This window comes from Chelonia mydas, chromosome 18 (assembly GCF_015237465.2).
Source record: "Chelonia mydas isolate rCheMyd1 chromosome 18, rCheMyd1.pri.v2, whole genome shotgun sequence".
Taxonomy (NCBI): Eukaryota; Metazoa; Chordata; order Testudines; family Cheloniidae; genus Chelonia; species Chelonia mydas.
This window is the reverse complement of record NC_051258.2, coordinates 10,853,456-10,874,891: the sequence shown is the minus strand read 5'-3', so window position 1 is coordinate 10,874,891 and position 21,436 is coordinate 10,853,456.

The following is a 21,436-nucleotide window of genomic DNA, read 5'->3' as shown; positions in this document are numbered from 1 at the left end:
GAAATATGAAACCCAGGCAGGTTAAGTAACTTGCTCAAGGCCACACAGCATATCGGTGGCAGAACCAGGATTACAACTCAGGTCTCCTGGCTCCCAGGACTGTGCTCATTCCTGAGTCTGCACGACCGTACTGCCTTTCTAAAAAGGTGGGCTGTGAACCTTTTGGTTCCATATGGGAACCAGTAATGCTGGGAGAACAGGTGATTTTGTTAGTGTCGTGCTACATGTCAACCAGAAAATGAGTAGCATCCTGTACTGGAAGCCGTGAGAGGGAAACCGGCTTTCCGGTCTACGCTTGACCATCTTCCCAGGTACATGAAGAGCCCGGCTCTGCTGAATTGAAATGAAGCCAAGCACGGGAAGTTCCAAAGACGCTGACTGACGCACGTGTTCTATAGAATGGCCGCGATTTGACAGCCTTTTGTGATGTTGCTACGGGAGCCAGTAAATATCCCCTGCTAGATTCCAGCAATTCCAGGTGGACTCTGTGCGTCGTGGATTTTGTGACCCAGCCAGAGTACTTGTCCTACTCTAACCTACATGGAAGAAGGATTGAGTATGTTGCTATTCCTGAGCTCTGAGCTGTGGTTGCTGGGGTGTGTTCGTGGTGCCAGTATACAGCAGACTGTAGGTAATTGTTACTATTATTATTTGAAGGGTGGTGGTGCCTACAAACCCTAGTCATGGCCCAGAACCTCTCTGGGCTGAGCACTGTACAAAAACAGAATATTCCCTGTCTCAAAGAGCTTACAACCTCTAGCAAAGCCAGGCAGAAGGTGACTTTGTTCGACCTTTAGCGTCCAACTGATGCTCTAGTCGTGCCCTGTATGGCACGGGGATTAGTAACTGGCTACAAAGTCTCTGATATCGAGATCGCTAACTGGAATATAGCCCAGGTTGGTCATGGTGAAAGATGTTCTCTCATGGCTCTTTAGTGACTTCAGGAAAGAAGTCGGTGGCCCTCAGCCCAGTCCCTGAAGGAGGTGTGACGACCTTACCAAGGTGACCGTCCCGGTTAAACTCTTTGCTAGTAGTCTCAGCAGAGAGGCCAAAGACCCTCTCCTGCCTCGAGGTGATGACTCCATATCAGAGAGGGGGCACAGGAGCATGGAGGAGTGGGCGAATGTTTTATTGCCCCATCTGTGGGTGGAAGTTTTCCATCTACAGGGCTTTTGCCTTTGACCATTTTTGCCATCGCAAAGTTCACTGGCCTTTTTCATACAACCTTATTCAATCCTGTTTCAGTCTTAGAAGCAGTGATCAACATGCCAGAACGAATCCATTAGCTGCCTGAGTGGCTCACAATGTGGGTGCGTTTGCAACATTAAGACGTTCTCTCAGTTACATGTTTCAAAATCCTCTGGTCTCTTTCTTACCCTACCCAGTTCTAAGTTCTTAGGGATCTCTACCGCCCTTCTGAGCACAGTGCATGGTCCTGCCCCCGCTGCTGTCAATGGGAGCTTTGCCACTGATTCCAAGAAGTGTAGGATCATATCCTATGGGTAGCATACTGCTGCTTTCCCAGTAATGTCTGCCATTTAGAACTCTCCTGCTTCCATAGCCTATTCTCACTTCTGCCTATCCCCAAACTTCTCTGTTTCCCACTGTCATAAACATACAGCTAAGGCTAGCATAAAATCCCTCCTTTACCTGTAAAGGGTTAAGAAGCTCAAATAACCTGGTTGGCACCTGACCAAAAGGACCAATAATGGGAGAAGATACTTTCAAATCTGTGGGGGAAGGTTTTTGCTTTGTCTCTGTGTGGGCTCTCTCAGAGCCAGAGAGGGACCAGGGGCAGGAAAAACCATCTCTTAAAACCCTGCCTGAAATAAAATTTTGGATTACAAAAATTGTAAGTAGAGCAAGGAAAGGCGTTAGATTATCTTTTGTTTTAGCTTGTGAATTTTCCCTGTGCTAAGAGGGAGGTTTATCCCTGTTTTTTGTAACTTTAAAATTTTGCCTAGAGGGGAATCCTGTGTTTTGAATCTGATTACCCTGTAAAGTTACCTTCCATCCTGATTTTACAGAGGTGCTTCTTTTACCTTTTTTTCCCCCTTTATAATAAAGTTCTGTTTTTTTAAGAATCTGGTTTAGCTATTTGGTTGGTATATTATTCTCAAGCCTCCCCAGCAAAGGGGGTGAAGGGGCTTGGGGGGATATTTTAGGAAACAGGAACTCCAAGTGGTCCTTTCCCTGAATCTTTGTCTAACTCACTTGGTGGTGGCAGCAGTACCCATCCAAGGACAAGGAAGGATTTGTGCCTTGGGGAAGTTTTTAACCTAAGCTGGTAGAAATAAGCTTAGGGAGTCTTTCATGCGGGTCCCCACATCTGTATCCTAGAGTTCAGAGTGGGGAGGGAAGCCTGACACCCACCTTCCCTGCCCATGTATCTGATTTGACTCTCCACAGGGGATCAGCTTTTCCACTGGAACAGTTGGCAGCCCTGGGTCTGCATGTGCGAGTTACACAAACAGGCGCGAATCCGGCACTTTGTGGTTTCGGCTGAAAACGTCACCGTGAACCTGAAGGCTGGTGAATTCTGGGAGGAGAAGGCCTGCTCCTTGCTGGATTGCATCATGTGCAAGCCGGAGGAGTGTCCAGGCAGCCCGAGACTGTCTGGCTTCCTGCCCCAATTCGAACATCTCTCCGTTTCAAAGCCCAGCAACGCTAACCCACCTCCTGTGAGCATCACTGACTTTGAATCTTATGAGAGTCTCCCGGTGGTGGATGACACGGGCGAGAAGTAATGGCCTAGAGGGGAGTGAGGTATAACTTTTTCTGATGATTGTGCTCTACTCTGCTGCGACAGGACAGGACAGGATTGAGGACAAGGATTGCAGAGCACATGGCAAGATGGAGCAGAATCTTTGCTGGAGCAACTGCTTGAGCTGGACTAGAGAATCTGGGCTGGATGACTAAAGGCCGCATGGTATGACTCAGGACTCCATGACAGCTGACCCAACCATCAGCTGAGTTTGAATAAAGTTAAATGGAGACGTAATCATCTTTGGAAAGTTAATTTTTCCTTTCCCCATCTCATGAGGCTCCCATATACGAAAGAAACCTCTGGGCCAAAGGCAGAGCGGGCATAAATCAGTTGAGATGCACCCCTGTACAGCCGGTCTGAAATTGGCCCTGCATTTTGTTTCTGTTTGTCCTGCCCTTGCCTCCTAACTGCAGCAGTCTGGAAACGCTGCCCACTCGTGGAACTTTTTACCCTGGGTATTGTGGTAATAAGTCCAGTGATACCTTGTTGGCCCGGTTGGACATTAGAATCCTCTCTGATTGCCCAAGTGAGCTTTAGAACCCCTTCCTCCGCGAACTGGGCCAGGCCCCAAAAGGGTCTTAATTTCTTGAGCAGGAGGGCCCTTTTCCCTCATTAACAGGATGAGGCTCCAAAGCCAGACTAGACCCTAGGACCATTTTCTCTCCTTACTTAGCTGAACTGGGCCCCAGATCCCTCTCTGGCCCCTCTTTTGCTAGATTGGTCATGAAACTGTTTCATCTCTCAGTAACTGCACTAGACTCTGGATTATTCCTCTTGCGCATGCTGATTGGGTTAGGAACCCTCTGCTGAGTGGGCTGGACATGGATTTCTCTCATGCCTCTCTGACTGTGTCCTGGGATCTCCTTCCCAAGTACAAGACCTGATTATATGTTCGGGAGCCAGGCTCTGATCCCATTTTCATGGGGTAAAACTGGAGTAACTCCACTGATACTGATGCCATTACTCTGGATTTATGTTGGCGTGATTGCAATCACAATTCTGTTAATCAGAATGGAATTAACGAGTTCTGGGTAAGAATAAGACTCTCTTAGCCTTTTGGTAACTGACTAATTGCAGTTAGTTGGCCAAATCCTCCCCTGGTGTAAATGGGCATAACTCCACTGATGTCGACGAGGCTATGCTGATTGACACCAGCTAAGGATATGGCCCGTCGTTGCATACTGAGTAGCTTTCAAAATGTCTGCCAAGCCCTTTTGACTATTTGAACCACCCTCTGATCACCAAATGTCTTGTCCTTCCCTCCCTCCCCCGCGTATTTCATTACGCAGAACTTTCTCATGCGGACCTGCTGGCTCCAAGCATCCGGGTCTATACTCTGGTGTGGCCCTCAGCAGCAGGGGTGAATCTTTGTAGGAGACTTAATTTTTTCCCCCTCGTTAGTCACAGAACCCTCCAATCCTGCCCCCGTGCTACCCTGGCCTCCAGTTATCCCCCATTCTTGTGCTCTCAGGGGCTGTGTGTGCATGTGGGAACTAAGCTTTCCACAGATGGCACCATATCAGATGAAGTCTTGTTTTCTTTCTTTTGAGCCTAGTTCCTCACAAGGCTCCCGATCTGCTGACCCCAGTCCGCTCTGGCACGCTTTACCTTTGAACATAGGTGCCAGCTTTTATTTTTCCTTGGGGGTGCTCCAGCCCTGCTCCACCCCAAGGCCCCAGCCCCCCACTCGGCCCCTTCCCCCAATACCCCACCCTTGCTCCGCCCCCTCCCTAAGGCTCTGCCCTCGCTCCGCCTCTTCCTTTCCCCACTCCCCAAGGCCCCTGCCTGCCCACCGCTGGCTGCTCTCCGCCTTCCCCTAAGCCTCTCCCCGAGCCACCAAACAGCTGCGGCTGATGGATGCTGAGCGCCCACGTTTTTTTTTTTTCCCATGGGTGCTCCAGCTCTGGCGCACCCACAGAGTTGGAGCCTATGCCTTTGTAGTAGGAGGAGATTCTTACTATCATTAATTTTCACGTTAACCCCCTTTGGTTTGCTTTCTCTCTGGATTGATTTAGGGAGCAATCTGAGGTTTCTGCTTTAAGGATGTGTGTGCTACTTTTCTGAATCTCTTTTTCATGCTGTCAGCTTTCCCAGAACTTTATATTAACCCTGTGCATGACCAGATGATTTTTTTTTTTTTACATGTGTAGCAATGGCATGCATTATAATAAATGTATGTAATTTGTTTTTTCTACAGGAGCCTAACTGATGCCTAGATTATTTTAGAGTGTGGTTGCACTCTGAAAAGTTTAGAGTAACAGCCGTGTTAGTCTGTATTCGCAAAAAGAAAAGGAGGACTTGTGGCACCTTAGAGACTAACCAATTCATTTGAGCATGAGCTTTCGTGAGCTACAGCTCACTTCATCGGATGCATACTGTGGAAACTGCAGAAGACATTATATACACAGACACCATGAAACAATACCTCCTCCCACCCCACTCTCCTGCTGGTAATAGCTTATCTAAAGTGATCATCAAGTTGGGCCATTTCCAGCACAAATCCAGGTTTTCTCACCCTCCGCCCCCCCCGCCCCCCCAAACTCACTCTCCTGCTTTTTTTTTTCCTAAGGCCACCTCTGCAAATTCAGCATGCTCTTTCTGTCCCATGCCTCATCACTGTTTGCAAAGACTCTGCTGCTGGAAATGAACTGATGTCAATGATACATGAGCCAGAGGAGAGTCCAGTCAGCTCTCCAGGGTCAAAAGGGCTAAAAAAAACCTGATTGAAACATATTTTTGTAAGAAGATCTGACTCTGAACTTGCCGAGAGGAGGACTAATCTTCTGGTAAGAAGGTTTTGTTTTTACTCTTCTGATCATGACCACACTCCTGTGTTCAATCACCAGTGAACAGCTCAGGTCATCTTCTCTTGTGGCTTGTAGCTAAGGGAAATGAGTGTTCCCTTCTTATGTGGTCTCTCACAATCACTCCACTGAGGTCAGAAAGAGTGAGTACCGATGAGGCTTGGATGCTGATCACATACGAGATTCCAATGCTTAAACAAATCCTGGTTGTCTTTAACCAAACATCAGTGACACGCATGGTGGGGGAGAGATGATTACTAAAATGTCTGGTCATGCTTGCTGAGAACTAGGATTTGAAAGGTTACAATAGTTTTGTAGTATTTGGATTTCAGGCCAAATTTTCCTGAAATTTCCCATGCTTTCCTATGTGGTGTAACAAGTTGGCTAAGCAAACACATGACACAGGCCACATTAAGCTGATCCATTGTTTGAGGAACTCTTGGTTCTTCTTTTAAGCCAGAACAGTCTTTGCCATAAGCAGGCTTTGGAGGATGAATATTGTCTAGTGATAGCTACTGTTGATGCTACTTTTAGATTCGTGCAGAGAGGTAAGTTTCAAAGAGCAGAGATATCTAGGAATTCTTCTGTTGTGGGGTGGGGTTTGACCCCCCACTTCTCCCGAGGAAGAAGGTGAGATTTCAGCCCATAGAATCATGTAGGATCTGCAAGTGCACACGCTGCCCATTGAGAGGCCCTGTGCTTCCACCTAGATCTTGGCTCCCATGCCTTTTGTCCTTCCTAGGCAGATACATGCTGCCAAGGAGATCCCTGCCCATGACTACTCCTGGAACCAAATTTAAAGGCGGCTGGGGTCTACGCAACACGGAGGGGCAAAGCAGTAGAAGTCAATACGGCCGCAAGCTGAGGAACACATGGGGCACAGAGTAGCTTTCAGGATTTTACCCACTGTGAAGTAGAAAAATATTACATGTATTTTGGGGAATTGGAAGATGTTACTACACCCGCTCATCTGTTCCATCACTTGCCTGAGTGGCCAGGGCGAAATCCAGCATGGACTTCCTTTGCCTTTAACTTCCCTTTTATACTGCGTGAAATACATTGGCTTAGTACGTGTGAGTATGGCTACGTGTGCTGCTGGCTGGCCGCAGCAAATGTAATAGCCAGCTGAGGGAGTTCTCCTTTAGTACAATTCATAGGACTCCTTTAGGCCCATTGCTTCGGCGATGAAGGTCTAGGGTACCACCCTGGGTTGTCTATATGTATGTGGCCACAGTTTATTCCCCATAGCATGGGAAACCCAGATGTGCTTAAATGGATGAGCAGGGTGTGGTAAATGATGATGTTTTTTTCGTTGGAGTCAGTACAGAGCCGATGTTCAGCAGTTAAGGGCTAAACTCCATTCTGTTCCTCCGAGGTAGCAATCGACACTGCCAGCGGGTTTACTCTGTCTGCTTTTGCCTGCTGTCTGCCTCCGGGATTATTGTAAGATATTTTGAGAGTTGTGTCATCATTAAGCTTTCCCGTCAGCAATAGATTCCTCCTAGTAGCACCACGAATGAGTGTGCAGCACTGGGCTACTTATGTTATGTAGTATTCAGCATGTCAGGAAATGACTGTCACAGCCACGCAGAGCCCCTTTGATACATTTCACTCAGCCCTACCAACCCCTACCTCTAGCCAGGGCTTGCTTTTGGAATGATTTACCAACTTTGATTTGGGGGGCAGCTTTCATCTCTTGAGACTCTGTCGCAGTCTCGTGGCCAGAACACCAATCTTCGCTTTTGAATTGTAGAACATCTGAAAGCGTGGGAGAAACCCGCCACTGAAACCCTCCATTCAGCCCATTTCCTAGCTAATGGCGGATGCTGCTTTACTTCATCAGAAGGCTTAGCGGCCTGATTCTCCACTCATCCTGGTGTAATTTAAGTAGCTACTCCTGAGGGAGGAGAATCAGCTCCTAGAGTTTTCTGTGTCCAGATTCTCAGCATTGGGCACCGAAGAAGCTTAGCCTGTCTGACAAAAGGTAACTTTCTCAGGTCTGATTTGGATCAGCCATAGACCCAGAAGCAGAAGAAGCATATGGCCCTGAAATACAATCTCATTTATCTATTTCATATAACAATACTTTGCATGTCTATACCTCCTTGCATCTGAGGAGCTGGAAGTGTCACCACACCCCTGTCAGTATTACTATCCCAGCATATAAATCCCTCTCTAGAAACTATGTTCCTCCCTATTCCCCCACAGCAATCTCTCCATGACCTTGATTGCCTTCATTTTCCCTCACTGAACTGCAAGAGCCCACACTACCTCCAGCCTTCCACCGTGTGACCATACTGTATCTGTCATGTCTCCTTTGAATGGGTGAGCCAGAAGGCTCACATCTTTGTGTGGAGTTCTGGAAGAGGATATGTTTAAGCTACTGTGTGGGAGGGGAGTTCACACTGGTTCCAGGGGCTGGGCTGTGTAATCTAAGCTCTTTGGAGGAGGTAGCAAACAGATCTGCAGTCCAACAGCATGTCTAGAGGCCCTGAGACAGCGGCAGTGCTGGACTGCGTTTAGACTCTGGGGTGCTTAAAAGGGCGATTTAAGGGTTGGATCCCCTCACAGCAGTCTGGTGAAACAGACCGGTGGCAACATATGGGATCAGCTTGGTTGCGTATGAAGCTTTTTGAAGAGGCTTTGGCAAGGATCTAGGGCTGCTGCTCTTAAACTGAGAGCCAAGAACACATCAGTTGCTTGGTTTCAGGTAAAGCAGATAACCATGAATTAGGAACCATTCAAGAAAGAGCAGCTGTTCAGATCACAGAGAGGTCTGCCTGCTGCTGAGGAACTCCCGTCCAGAGAGGAGAAGTGACTTGCCCAAGGTTACATAGCAAGTGTGTGTCAGAGTTAGGAAGAGCCCTCAGAACTCTTGACTCCTAGTCCTGTGCTTTAGCCACGAGACTGTCCTTCCCCAAAATATATTCGATTCTGAATGGAAACAGAATGGGAACTCTTGGTGCTTTCTCAATTTCCCTGTTTTACTTCCCAGGCATGTAAGCAGCTGGAGCCTGCTTCATTTGCAACAAATAATAACACTTTGTTAGCACTTAACGTCGTCAAGGTGCTGCCCAAACAGTAGCTAATTGATATTGCCAGGGTAATTCTGTGTCTGTGCACAGGGTGCTTCATCCTGAAACGCCAGCTTGGTATATTCTGAAACTGCCGATTAACTGACAGGTGAGTTTTAGCAGTTAAATACTTGCTGGTGTCAATTAGAATGATTTCAATGAAGCTGTATGAATTTACTCCAGCAGATTTCAGAGTAGCAGCCGTGTTAGTCTGTGTCCACAAAAAGAAAAGGAGGACTTGTGGCACCTTAGAGTGTAACACATTTATTTGAGCATAAGCTTTCGTGAGCTACAGCTCACTTTATCGGATGCATTCAGTGGAAAATACAGTGGGGAGATTTATATACACAGACAACATGAAACAATGGGTGTTACCATACACACTGTAAGGAGAGTGATCAGGGAAGGTGAGCTATTACCAGCAGGAGAGCGGGGGGGGGGAACCTTTTGTAGTGATAATCAAGGTGGGCCATTTCCAGCAGTTGACGAACGTCTGAGGAACAGCACAGGGGGGAATAAACATGGAGCAATAGTTTTACTTTGTGTAATGACCCATCCACTCCCAGTCTTTATTCCCCCCCCCCCCCCGCTGGTAATAACTCATCTTAGCTGATCGCTCTCGTTACAGTGTATATGGTAACACCCATTGTTTTATGTTCTCTGTGTATATAAATCTCCCCATTGTATTTTCCACTGCATGCATCCGATGAAGTGAGCTGTAGCTCACGAAAGCTTATGCTCAAATAAATTCGTTCGTCTCTAAGGTGCCATAAGTCCTCCTTTTCTTTTTACTCCAGCAGAGTATCTGGCCCTAGGTCTTAGTTAAATTACAGGGACAATAAACTGAGGGCTCTGCCCCAGACCCATTCACCTCTCACCGTGGCCCTGGGCAGAATCTCTCTTTCATGCTGTCAGCTTTCCCAGAACTTGCTTACTTAAGCTCTCCTGTGTAATGTCTTTGAGGTCCTGTGTTTGCCTACCACCTTGATTCTGGTTCCTAATGGAAGAGCAGCATCCTCCAACGATTGAGAATGAAATCTAGAACAGACTTGGAAGGTTTATATTAAAGCAGCTGGAGCTGGATTTCAGTTTTATTTAACAAGCTAGAGCAGGGGTGGGCAAACTTTTTGGCCTGAGGGCCACATCAGGGTTCTGAAACTGTATGGAGAGCCAGGTAGGGAAGGCTGTGTCTCTCCAAACAGCCTGGCCCCCGCCCCCTATCTGCTCCCCCTCAGAACTCCCCACACATCCAACCCCCCTGTTCCTTGTCCCCTGACCGCCCCCTCCCGGGACCCCCCGCCCCTAACTGCCCCCCCCCGGGCACCCCACCCCCTATCCAACGCTCTCTGCTTCCTGTCTCCTGACTGCCCCGACCCCTATCCACTCCCCCGCCCCCTGACAGGCCCCCCTGGACTCCCATGCCTATCCAGCTCCCCCTGTTCCCCGTCCCCTGACTGGCCCCCCAGAACCTCTGCTCCATCCAATCGTCCCCTGCTCCCTGTCCCCTGGGACTCCCTGCCCCTTATCAAACTCCTCCCACCCCTCCCACACACACCTTGCCCCCTTACCATGCCACTCAGAGCACCAGGACTGGCAGCTACGCCGGCAGAAGCTCGCGGCCCCGCCATTCAGAGCACTGGTGGCATGGCGAGCTGAGGCTGTGGGGGCGGAGGGACAACAGGGGAGGGGCTGGGAGCTCAAGGGCCGGGCAGGACGGTCCTGCGGGCCAGATGTGGCCCACGGGCCGTAGTTTGCCCACCTCTGAGCTAGAGCTGTACATATATTACATGCAAAAAAACAATGTTAAAAGAACATTATTAAACTTGCAAAGTCAAGCGCTCAAATGTTCGGAGACATGTAGGGACGGCGCAGGTGCAGTCCACTCGCACACTGAGCAGCAAGAGGATGGAGCATGCTGAGTCAGGATGGAGTCTTCAGCGATTTCTCAACTGCACGCGTGCAACCTGCAATTTTTCAAAAGTTTGTGACTTGGACAGATTTTCACAGGGACGGTAAAAGACACGTCCCTGACACAAGGACCACCCTGCTGTCAAATTTCAAGGCCTTGCTTCAAAGCATGTGGGTGCTGGAGCTGTTGAAAAATTGAACGCTGGCCAAACAGTTATGGTTTATCTTATCCTCATCCACATTCTCAGAAACAGCTGAACGGTTCGGGCTGAAATTTCCCAGAAAGAATCACTCTAAGGCAGACAGCATAGAAAATTTCAGGCCAAACAGTTAAAGTTTGGCAAAGTTATAAGCACCTGAAAACAAGATTGGGGAAGCATTGGGAAGCCTTAATAATAGGTACGCTACCAACTCTGTGTATGATAACCATATAGGGACTGACATCAGGTCCTGTAGACTAAAGTACATTTGATGGACCATATTAGTCCTGAACTGGTCTTCATGAATCAGCAGTAGAATTTCTCTGACTCACAGATGCAAACCAGCTTTTATTCCTGTACTGGGCACATACCTAGAACAGGCTTTCACTTTCCCTAATCAGAAGGGACCTGCTGATCTGTTATACCAAGAATATCTATCTAGGTACTTACATGGTGTCCGTCTCCATGGTATCTGAGCACCTTAGAGTCAGTGATGTGTTTGTCTTCATAACAGCCCTGTAGGGTTGGGAAGTAGTATCCCTGTTTTTATAGATGGGGGAACCAAGTCAGCTTAAATTATTTGCTCCAGGTCACCCAGGAAGATTGCTGAAGCAGGGAACTGACCCCATATATCCCAAGTTCTAGGCTAGATCCATAATCAGATTATTCCTTGAGCAGGATAGACTCTAGGACCAGGTTCTCTCTGACTTAACTGAAAGAGATTGAACAGGCTCTGAATGGATGGCCCTGACTCTAGCTCCAGATGGATCCAGGCACAGGCGCCGACTCCGTGAGTGCTCAGGGGCTGGAGCACCCATGGGAAAAAAATTGGGGGTGCTCAGCACCCACCGATCTGTCGTTCAGCAACGGGCAGGAAGCATTCAGGGGAGGGAGCAGAGCAGGGGCAGGAAGAAGTGGGGTGAAGGCAGGGCCTCTGGGGAGGAAGAGGTGGAACGAGGGTGGGGAAGGGGTGGAGTGGGGGTGGAGCACCCACCCAGAAAAATGAAAATCAGCACCTGTGGATGCAGGAGTAGCTTCCTGGAAATGCTAGTGAACCTCCTAGGCCACCTCATATTAAAATATCGTGCACTTAGAAACTTGCCAGCCAAAGGAAAGTGTATCCTTTATTTCCTGCCTTTTGCAAGGCCTTTCTTGTCAGCGGTGGCTTTCCAGTGGTCTCCCTGAGCTTTGCGGTCAGGACAGCGTCGCAGCCCCACTGATGCATGTGCGTGCTATAGGACTTCAAAGCAGCGTGAGCTTGAGGAGGACCTAAGTCAGCCCTGGTGCCGTAGGGCTCATTTCCACCGGCATCATAAAAAATAAAACACAACAATTGTTTCAGTTTTAAACAAGATGGAGACAGGCGGGTTTTACCAGAAATAAGGAGCTGCCCTGGAGAAGGCTCCTGTATAGGCATGAGGTTGCGTGTGGGGTCGTAGGCGAGGGCAGGGCTGGAGGAGTGTAAAGGGAAGCGACACCTACAGCGTGGGCTGAAGTCTTCATGTGATAGCTTCGCTCTCCCCTCACCCTCCACCACCTCAACATTTTTCCCAGTTGTTTGATTATCATGGTTGATCGGCTCACAGCATTGACTGTGATGGTGACTCAGCATTTCCTCCAGTTGCAGCAAGGGTATAAATCAGAAGCGATGGCGAGGTAGGATCGTGGCATGCAACAAATAAAGCGGCATCAGAAACTGTCCTAGTAGAGAGCACAAAATGTAAATTGATTGCTCTTTTCCAGAGGCTCTGTCTGGTCAGGGGGAGTCTGAGGGTTACCGAAAGCATCAGATATGCTATGATCTTTCTTCTGAGGTTGTCTATCTCTCAGTCAACCTCTCGGGATAGTAATTCTGCAACATGGTGGTGGTGTCTTTCATGGAAGGCCCAGCAGCCTCTTTCCTGACAGCACCCTGAGTTCTCAGTCAGCTTTCTCATTTTTCAGTTTGACTCAGGAAGTGTTTTTGGTTTTGATGTTACTGTGCTCAGAAAGAAAGAAAAAAATGTATCACACAGCTTCTCCTTTCTTAATATTAGGGTAATTTCATCTCTACTTATAAGCTAAGATTATTAGTTGACAGGCCAAAAATAGGATCAGAGGACTTCCCTACTTAAATCAACTCTATGTAAATGACCACATTTTGTAACAGCCATTTATTTTTAAATTCAGCCCCAGCTCTCATGATTCAGATGGAAAGGTCTGGCACTTTTTACGCCTGCTTTTATTTTCATTGAAATCAAAATAATGAATGAATGGATACAATAAAAGGCAAATAAAATATACATAACGTCATGCTTAAGGTCAGCCACGAAAACAATGGGCCAGAATCTCTGTTGATGTCCGTGTGCTTCCAGCTACAGAAACATTGGCCCTCTAATGGATATCAACCGTTCAGACATGCAAAGCTACTTTGCTGCTTTCCGACGGCCAAATAGTAACAGCCTCATTGAGGGTCAGCCTATAAAGTCAGTAGCAAGATTGTGGGGAAGAGACTGTGATGACCATTTGGGTACATTCAGTGGGTCTATGTGACATATATAAAGGGTGTATGGGCTAAATCAACCCCCCTTGTTACATTAAAGTTAAAAAAACATGAAGATTCCTTTTCCTTGGTGTTAACTAGGTTCTCCACTGCCCACTCCCATTCCAAAAAATAGTCTCAGGCCTAAATTAAGATGGGAAGGGGTAACTCTCATTGAATGTGTGCCATAATTTTGTGCAACCTGTGACTGCAGCCAGGCCTCTCCGGTCAGTGCTGGCTCTGACCAGAGTCAGATCTAGGTATTTTTTGCAGACTAATTATAGAACCTGATCCCAGCCCACTGAAGTGAATGGGAGACTTTCCATTGACTGCAATGGGCCTTGGATCAGATCTCCAGTGAGTGGAGAACAGAAGGATGGTGGTCATCAGAAGAAGGGAAGGTGAGTTGGAGAATTTATGTGGTGGCAGAGGGAAAAGTTCAGTAGTTCCATAAAGAAAACTTCATACTGAAGAAAATCTCTACTAACAAAATGGAAATACGCTCTTTTGAATTATATTCTAGCTCAAGGCTCACTTGCATAGAACTGCTTTATGCCTGATGCATCCATCCTCACTTTAGAGCTGAGGCTAAACCAAAAACCACTGGATCAGGGTTCAGATCAACGCTGCTAAATCTTTCCCCATAATGGACCAAATCTGAACTGCTTCAGAAAGCTTGGTCCCTAATTCAGAGGCAGCGCCTCATACTAGGGGGAATTCAAATGCAAGTTTCTCATTTGGATCCGTGTCTATCTTCTTCGATGTTGCCAATTCTCAATATATTATCACAGGTCTCACAATATTGGGTGTTTTTCTTAAAGCCCCAGCTCCTGGAGTCATGTGATGATGTGAGACACTCAGCTTTCATTTAGGAGAAAAGTAAGTAGGTAGCTCTCATGGCTGCAGAGGAAAAGTTGAAAATGTGCACCCGGGAGGCTCAGAAGCCAGAAAGCAAATAATATTTTAAAATCCCATGATCTTAAAGCCAATCTTATGATTTTCTGGGGCTGAATCAGGGGTTTTGGGCACCTGGATATGGCTTGCTTGTAACTTACAGGAGAACTTAGTATCAGACAAAATGGAATCTTGGAGAAAAACGTAACCTCATGATAGGAGTGACCAACAGGTAAATCCTACGAAGGGCCAAATTCTTCCCTAATTAACACCAATGGATACGTGGAGTAACTCCACTAATTCCACAGGAATTATACCAGGGTGGCTAAGAGTAGAATTTGATCTAATACAGGGAGAAAACAAATGGAGAAATGCCCAAAAGGTTCTTTTCAAAATTATACTTTGTAATAGTAATAATGATCTTGCTATTGTTTGGGATAAATGACCAGTTGGAGTTAATGGCCCAAGGTGAATCAGCTTCCTATAGCTGGTCACTAACGACCCCCCAAAACACTGCACTTAAATTATTACTTTTCAATAGCACAGCTGATTGAGGCAAAAGCCCCTTTCCTGCTCAAATCAGAAAATCTGGTCTGTTTTTCTACTTTCTTTTTCTTTAGATTGCAGATATTGAGTGTGGAACTTTATAAAAGATGTTGATATTCCCCTCCCCTTCCCCCTCCCCCCCCCCCCGTTGTTATAATAGAATGACTCCTCACTATGAGGATGTCTGCTATAGTTGAAACTGCAAGTGTTGAAATCTTTTGGGATTTTCCCTCTGTGTAAGGGATTATTGAATCCAAGTCCACAACAAGAAAATCTTTGTATTCTACCTAGGACTTCTTGTTTTAATTCTTAGAGGTTAAATGTACGGGAGAGAAACAAATGGAAACATTTATTACATAAGCAGAGCCATACTGAGTCAGAGCGATGGTCCATCTAGCCCAGTATTCTGTCTCCAGCAGGGGCTAGTACCAATGCTTCATGGGGAGTGTACAGAACAGGGCAATTTTGCGGAGTTACACCTGTGTGTTCCCCTCCTGCCTTCTGGCAATCAGAGGTTTGGGTCACTCCAAGCATAGGGTTACATCCCTGATTATCTTGGCTAATAGCCATTGATGGACCTATCCTCCATAAACTTGTCTAGTTTTTTTTTTTAAAACCCATTTATACTTTTTGTCATCACAGCATTCCATGGCAATGAGTTTCACGACTTAATTGTGCATTTTGACAAAGTATTTCCTCTTGTCTGTATTAAACTTGCTGCCTATTAATTTTATGGGGTGATGACCCCTGATTTTTGTATTGTGCAATTCTTAATTCTCAAGAACATTGCTATATATCCAAGACTGCAGCATTCAACTGTCTTTGCACGTCCATAAAGATCCAACCCAGCACTCCTTGCACAACCCAACCCCTTCCCTTTCTGTGACCAAAGTTGGAGTTCTGGGTGTGAAAGGAGATGCAGTATCAAGTCTTAAAAGTTCAATGAAAAATTGCGAAATTTGCGTGCTAAAGACTTATGCTAGACAATTCAGAATCAAAATATGTAGAAATAGCAACGTCCCTATATAAACAAGAGGAGGTAAATTTTTATGAGATCCCGAACAACAGCTAGCATGACATAGTAAGAATAAACAAATGTTGGAACTGTGGTGAAATAAAATAAGAGAAATAAACACATCTGCTATGGTGAAGTCTGACCATAATGGACACCCATTCTGGGGTGAAATTGGAGAATTGACAGCACTCTACCGATCAGGTTATCAAAGTTGACCTGAAAATATTTAACGTACAGCAGGTGATTTGAACAACTGGCTGAATTTAAACAAACTGGAGAAAGTTGAAAATTAAGAATAAATGCAACATCTCCATACACCTGCTACAGTAAATACTGTGGAATGATGTTCCTGGAATGATTGACCGAGCAAACTGACCTAGCCCAATTGATGTCAATGAGACTATTCTACAGGGAGTGGCAACTTCAGATCGTTTGGAAACCGCAGTTAGTACAAAATGCAGCCACTTGGGGGGGGGAGGGGGTCAGATTTTTTTAAGGTATCTAGGTACCTAAAGAAGCAGCTAAGCATACCCTGCTTTTGAACATCACATGATGTGCCTATCTACATCATTAGGCAACTAAACACCTTAAAAATCTGGCCTTTACTTGCTAAGGGCTTGTCTACACTTGAAATGCTGCAGCCTAGCTGCTACCTACACCAGCAGGTGGGGTTTTCCTATGGCTATAATTATTCCACCACCCTGAGAGGCAGTAGCTAGGTTGACAGAAGTGTAGACACGCTGTCTAGATGAGGGGGGGTGGCTAGGTCAGCTTAACTATGCTGCTCAGGGGTGTGGATTTTTCATACCCTTGAGCAATATAGTTAAGCCAACTTAATTTTCTAGTGTAGACCAGGCCTAAGTGGTGTTTCCTGATATGATCTCAATACACCACTGCCCATGATCTGCCCTGGCTCCCAACGGATTTCCAGCAGAGGTTTAAGATGCTGGGTTTCACCTATACGGCGCTAAATGGTTTGGGTACTGACTGTCCAAGCTGCCACTTCCCTCCCTGTGTCATATTACAGCAAGTGTGATCCTCCAAGGGCCTCGTTGGAAGCTCTCCCCTGGTAAAACTGGGAAGGGGGAAGGCAACAGAGAAATTTGGTGAATGATCTTCAGCTGCAAATACCTTCCTTGAGTATCATTGTAGCCACAAGAATCCTTGACCTGCAAATGTAATAAGGCCGTGTTCACTGAATATTGTGTTAGGACCTGATTCTGCAGCCTGCACATAGCATAGCCCTTACCTCCAGCAAGAGGCTCCTTGCAAGCCATTGAAACTAATGTGAGTAAGAGTCAGACATTGTACATCCTTTGGGTCTGATCCGATGAAGTGAGCTGTAGCTCACGAAAGCTTATGCTCAAATAAATTTGTTAGTCTCTAAGGTGCCACAAGTTCTCCTTTTCTTTTTGGACTCACAGAAGTCATTGGCAACACTCCCACGAGATGGTATTTTAAACTGTCTCCTTTGGTAGAATGCTCCCTTGTTTCCATTTATCAGTGTTTAAGAATGATGCCTCTTTTCTCAATTATTTTCTCACTCATACTTCTGCCAAAATATTTACCTTGGCACTGCGCTAATAGCATTGGTAATTAACAAAGCTGTCCACCTGAAAATCCTTACACATTTAAGTAAGGCCTTGCCTACATTTGCAAGTCAGAGCGCATTAAATCAGCCCCGGGCACCCTGTCTCCTGAGGTGTCCACACTGGCAAGGCACGTAGAGCACCCAGACTCCGTGGCTGGAGCGCCCCTGGTAATCCTCCTCTACAAGAAGCATAAGGCTTGCTGCAACCCCGCTGGAGTGCCGCGGTGCCGGTGTGGGCGCCCTGGGCTATTAATGCATTCTGATCGGCCTCCAGAAGTGTCCCACGATGCCTGTGCTAGCCTCTCTGGTCATCACTTTGAACTCTGCTGCCCTGCCCCGCCCTTTAAATTCTCTGGAAATTTTGAAATTCCCCTTCCTGTTTGCTCAGCTAGGCGTGGCGTGCTCTCAGCGAATCTTTCCAGGTGACCGTGCCTCCACGCGCCAGGCGATCCCTAGTATGGAGCAATGGCGAGGTGCTGGACCTCATCAGTGTTTGGGAGGAGGAAGCTGTCCAGTCCCAGCTGCGCTCCAGCCGTAGGAATTACAATACCTTCGGGCAGATATCAAGGGCCATGATGGAAAGGGGCCATGACCGGGACGCTCTGCAATGCAGGGTTAAAGTGAAGGAGCTGCAGAATGCCTACCACAAAGCGCAGGAGGCAAACAGCCACTCCGGTGTTTCCCCCACGACCTGCCGTTTCTACAAAGAGCTGGACATGATACTTGGGGTGACCCCACCTCCACTCTGAAGACCTCCATGGACACTTCAGAAGCTGTAGCAGCGCAGAGTTCAACAAAACAGGAGGAGGAAAGCAGGAGAGAGGGTGCTGAGGAGGAGGTGGGGCCAGAGCCAGAGGACGCCCGGCATCCCTAGATGCACGCAGCCAGGAGCTGTTTTCAAGCCAGGAGGAAGGTAGCCAGTCGCAGTGGACGGTGCTTCGGGAAGAACAAACAGCAGAGGAGGTGCCCAGTAAGTGGCTTTTGCTTTGGGAAGGTAGCTGTTTGGTGCAGGCTCTTGGGGCGAGGAGGGCTGCAGAGAGAAGGGTTGGGGCTGGGCGCATGCCTAGATGCAGAATAGGGCGTTGATGTGCTCTCTCACATCGCGGTAATCCGCCCCAGTGATCTCTTCAAAAGTCTCATACAGAAGCTGGGCAATCCACTTGCACAGGTTCCTTGGCAGAGCTACTGTGCTCCTTGTCCCAGTCAGGCTAACATGTCTGCACCACTGTGCTGTGAGGGGCGAGGGGACCATTGCTGCACACAGGCAAGCTGCATATGGGCCAGGGCAGAATCCACATTGCAGTAGAAGACCCTCCCTTGCTTCCCTGGTCACCCTCCGAAGCGAGATATCTTTCAGGACGAACTCATCCTGTGGAAAATGGGACAGTGTTCAGTATAAGGGCCCCCTGCAGCTGTTGGCTCTCCCCAAGGCACAGAACCAACCCCAGAGGACAGTACAGCCCTGAAACAATCAGTCCCCCTTGCCCCTCTGCTTACTTATCATTTTGGGGCTCCTGTGGGTTATGTGCGCTCGTTTTGGGACGGGCACTTTCTGCTATTGTGTGCACTGTGCTTGTCTTTAAGTACGGCAGAATCATTGCTCTGTCTGGTGTGAACAATGCTGCCTCTGTTAAGTGTTGCATTTTGGCTTTACAGATGCAACCTTGAGATCGCAGCCGTCCTTGTTATCAATGGCCGAAAGACTGCAAAGAATCAGGAAGCGGCAGCGAAGAACCAAAGAGGACCTGCTGCATGAAGTTCATATTCCAGTATGCGTCCCATCTATTGCCCCTCCCCAGTTAGGGAAACCCATTTGTGCAAAGCCAGCCGCAATGTCACGCACGTTGCCCAGAGTCATGGTTCTTCTGAGCAGGATGCGATTAACGGCCCTGCAAACTTGCATCAACACGATTCCAACGGTCTACTTTCCCACTTCAAACTGGTTAGCGACCGATCGGTAGCTGTCTGGAGTTGCCAGCTTCCAGATTGCAATAGCCACCCGCTTCTCCACCCTCAGGGCAGCTCTCAATCTCATGTCCTTGCGCTGCAGAGTGGGGGTGAGCTCAGCACACAGTCCCATGAAAGTAGCTTTCCTCATGCGAAAGTTTTGCAGCCACTGCTCGTCATCCCAGACTTGCATGACGATGTGATCCCACCACTCACTGCTTGTTTCCCGAGCCCCAAAGTGGCATTCCACTGTGGTGAGCATGTCCATGAATGCCACAAGCAATCTTGTGTCGTAGGGGCTACTCGAGTCAATATCGTCGTCGGAGTCCTCACTGTCAGTTTGTAGCTTAAGGAGTAACTCGACTGCAATTTGTCGACCCATCAGCGTTTTCCTCACAAGTTCAGGATCCATTCCTGCAGACCGAAAGAGAAGACAGAGCGCGCAGTACAAAGAACGTTGAAAGATGGCACCAAATGTGGACAGAATCACAGGGATTGCTGGGATGCGAAGCAATGCATCATGGGGCATTGGGACAGGACCCAGAATGCCCCGCCCCCTTCCCACAAGCCACAGCACCAGAATGGGAAGAGGGGCTCTGTGGGATAGCTGCCCATAATGCACCACTCCCGATGCCGCTGCAAGTGCTCCAAATGCGGCCACGCCAGTGGGCTTGCAGCTGCCAGTGGGAACACACTGCAGCGCTTTCCCTACTGCGCTCACCGAAGGCTGGTTTAACTCAAAGCGCTCTCCATCTGCAAGTGTAGCCAAGCCTTAACTTTGCACCTGCGTGTAGTACCATTGAGTTCAAAGGACTATTTATCGGCAAATGCACATTTTAATAAGTGTTTAAATAGAGGGACATATACAAGTAGATGGGTATTATAAACCATAATACATTGTGCTACCAACGATTTTCTCTTTCTGCCCGTTAGATTAAAATGCCTTTTGGAGAACTGGGAACTGGAGAAACAATTTGTCCTTAACATCTGTTTTTATCTTCAGTGCAGGGGATTATTTTCTAGGAAATGAATGGAACGTTTTGAGAAAAATAATTTTATTTTGCTGAAGCAGAGGTGGGTGTTGTAGTTCCTGGTATGGCTCCTTTCAGAAAGTCCCTGGTAATTCACTTGAATATGATCAAAACACACACAGTCTGAATCAAATGTGTTTATTTAAAACACGAGGACCAGAATACCCACTCTGAGAATGGTATTATTTAATGCAGAACCTACCTCACACAATAGACAAGAACAGTGGTCGGTGACCATTTCAGGTTTTTTTTTTCCACACTGACACATCACGTTCAAAGAAGATTTGATTTGATTTAACCCCACATCTCTGATCTTGGAAAGACTTAAGCACTTGCCTAACATTAGACACCTGTTCTATGAGCATCCAAGTACTGTGGCCTTGGGGGCCCTTCCGTTACCTACCTACGCTTACTTCAGTAAGACCGCTCATGTAGGTAAAGTTAAGCAGAGGCAATCCCATGTTGGTGCCTGTCCTAATAAAACACACATCCTATCCCCAAATTCTGCTGTTGTATTTATGTTGATTCAAGTTCAAAACAAAACCAAAAATAACCCAGCCCAGCAACCTTGATTCTAGGGGCTGTTATTTCAAATTACAATCTATGAACCAAGAAAACCATGCAACCTACCATAATGTTTAAATAAATTTCCGGCCAGTGATTTTAACAGCCCAATACACACACACACACCATCCCACCCAACCACTCAGCTGTCTCCAAACCTCCAACACCTGCTACCCACAGCCAGTTTGTGTTCTGTACGTTTATAATTGAGACTGAAGCCAGGACATATTTGCACAACTGGATAAGATGCTGGTATGGAACAGTGACCTCTACCATGCAGTGCTCAAGGTCACCTCTGAAAATTAGGGCCCTATGTTTATTTTAGGTTTCAGTTTGTGTGGGAGAGCTGGGAATAAATGGGTGTTCCGTTGAAAGCATTAGACGGCATCTTTAAATGTAAACCATTGCTTTTAAAAATAGCGGCAGACTCATCCGACAAGGAAGGGCCCGATCTTGCGAACACACCTGAGTCCACTCCTCCAAGGGCACGACTCAGGTGTGTACAGTTAAGTAGGCCTTATGTGATTGTGGAGGGGGGGTGACTCTTGAATAGCGCCCCCCCCCGGGGGGCTTG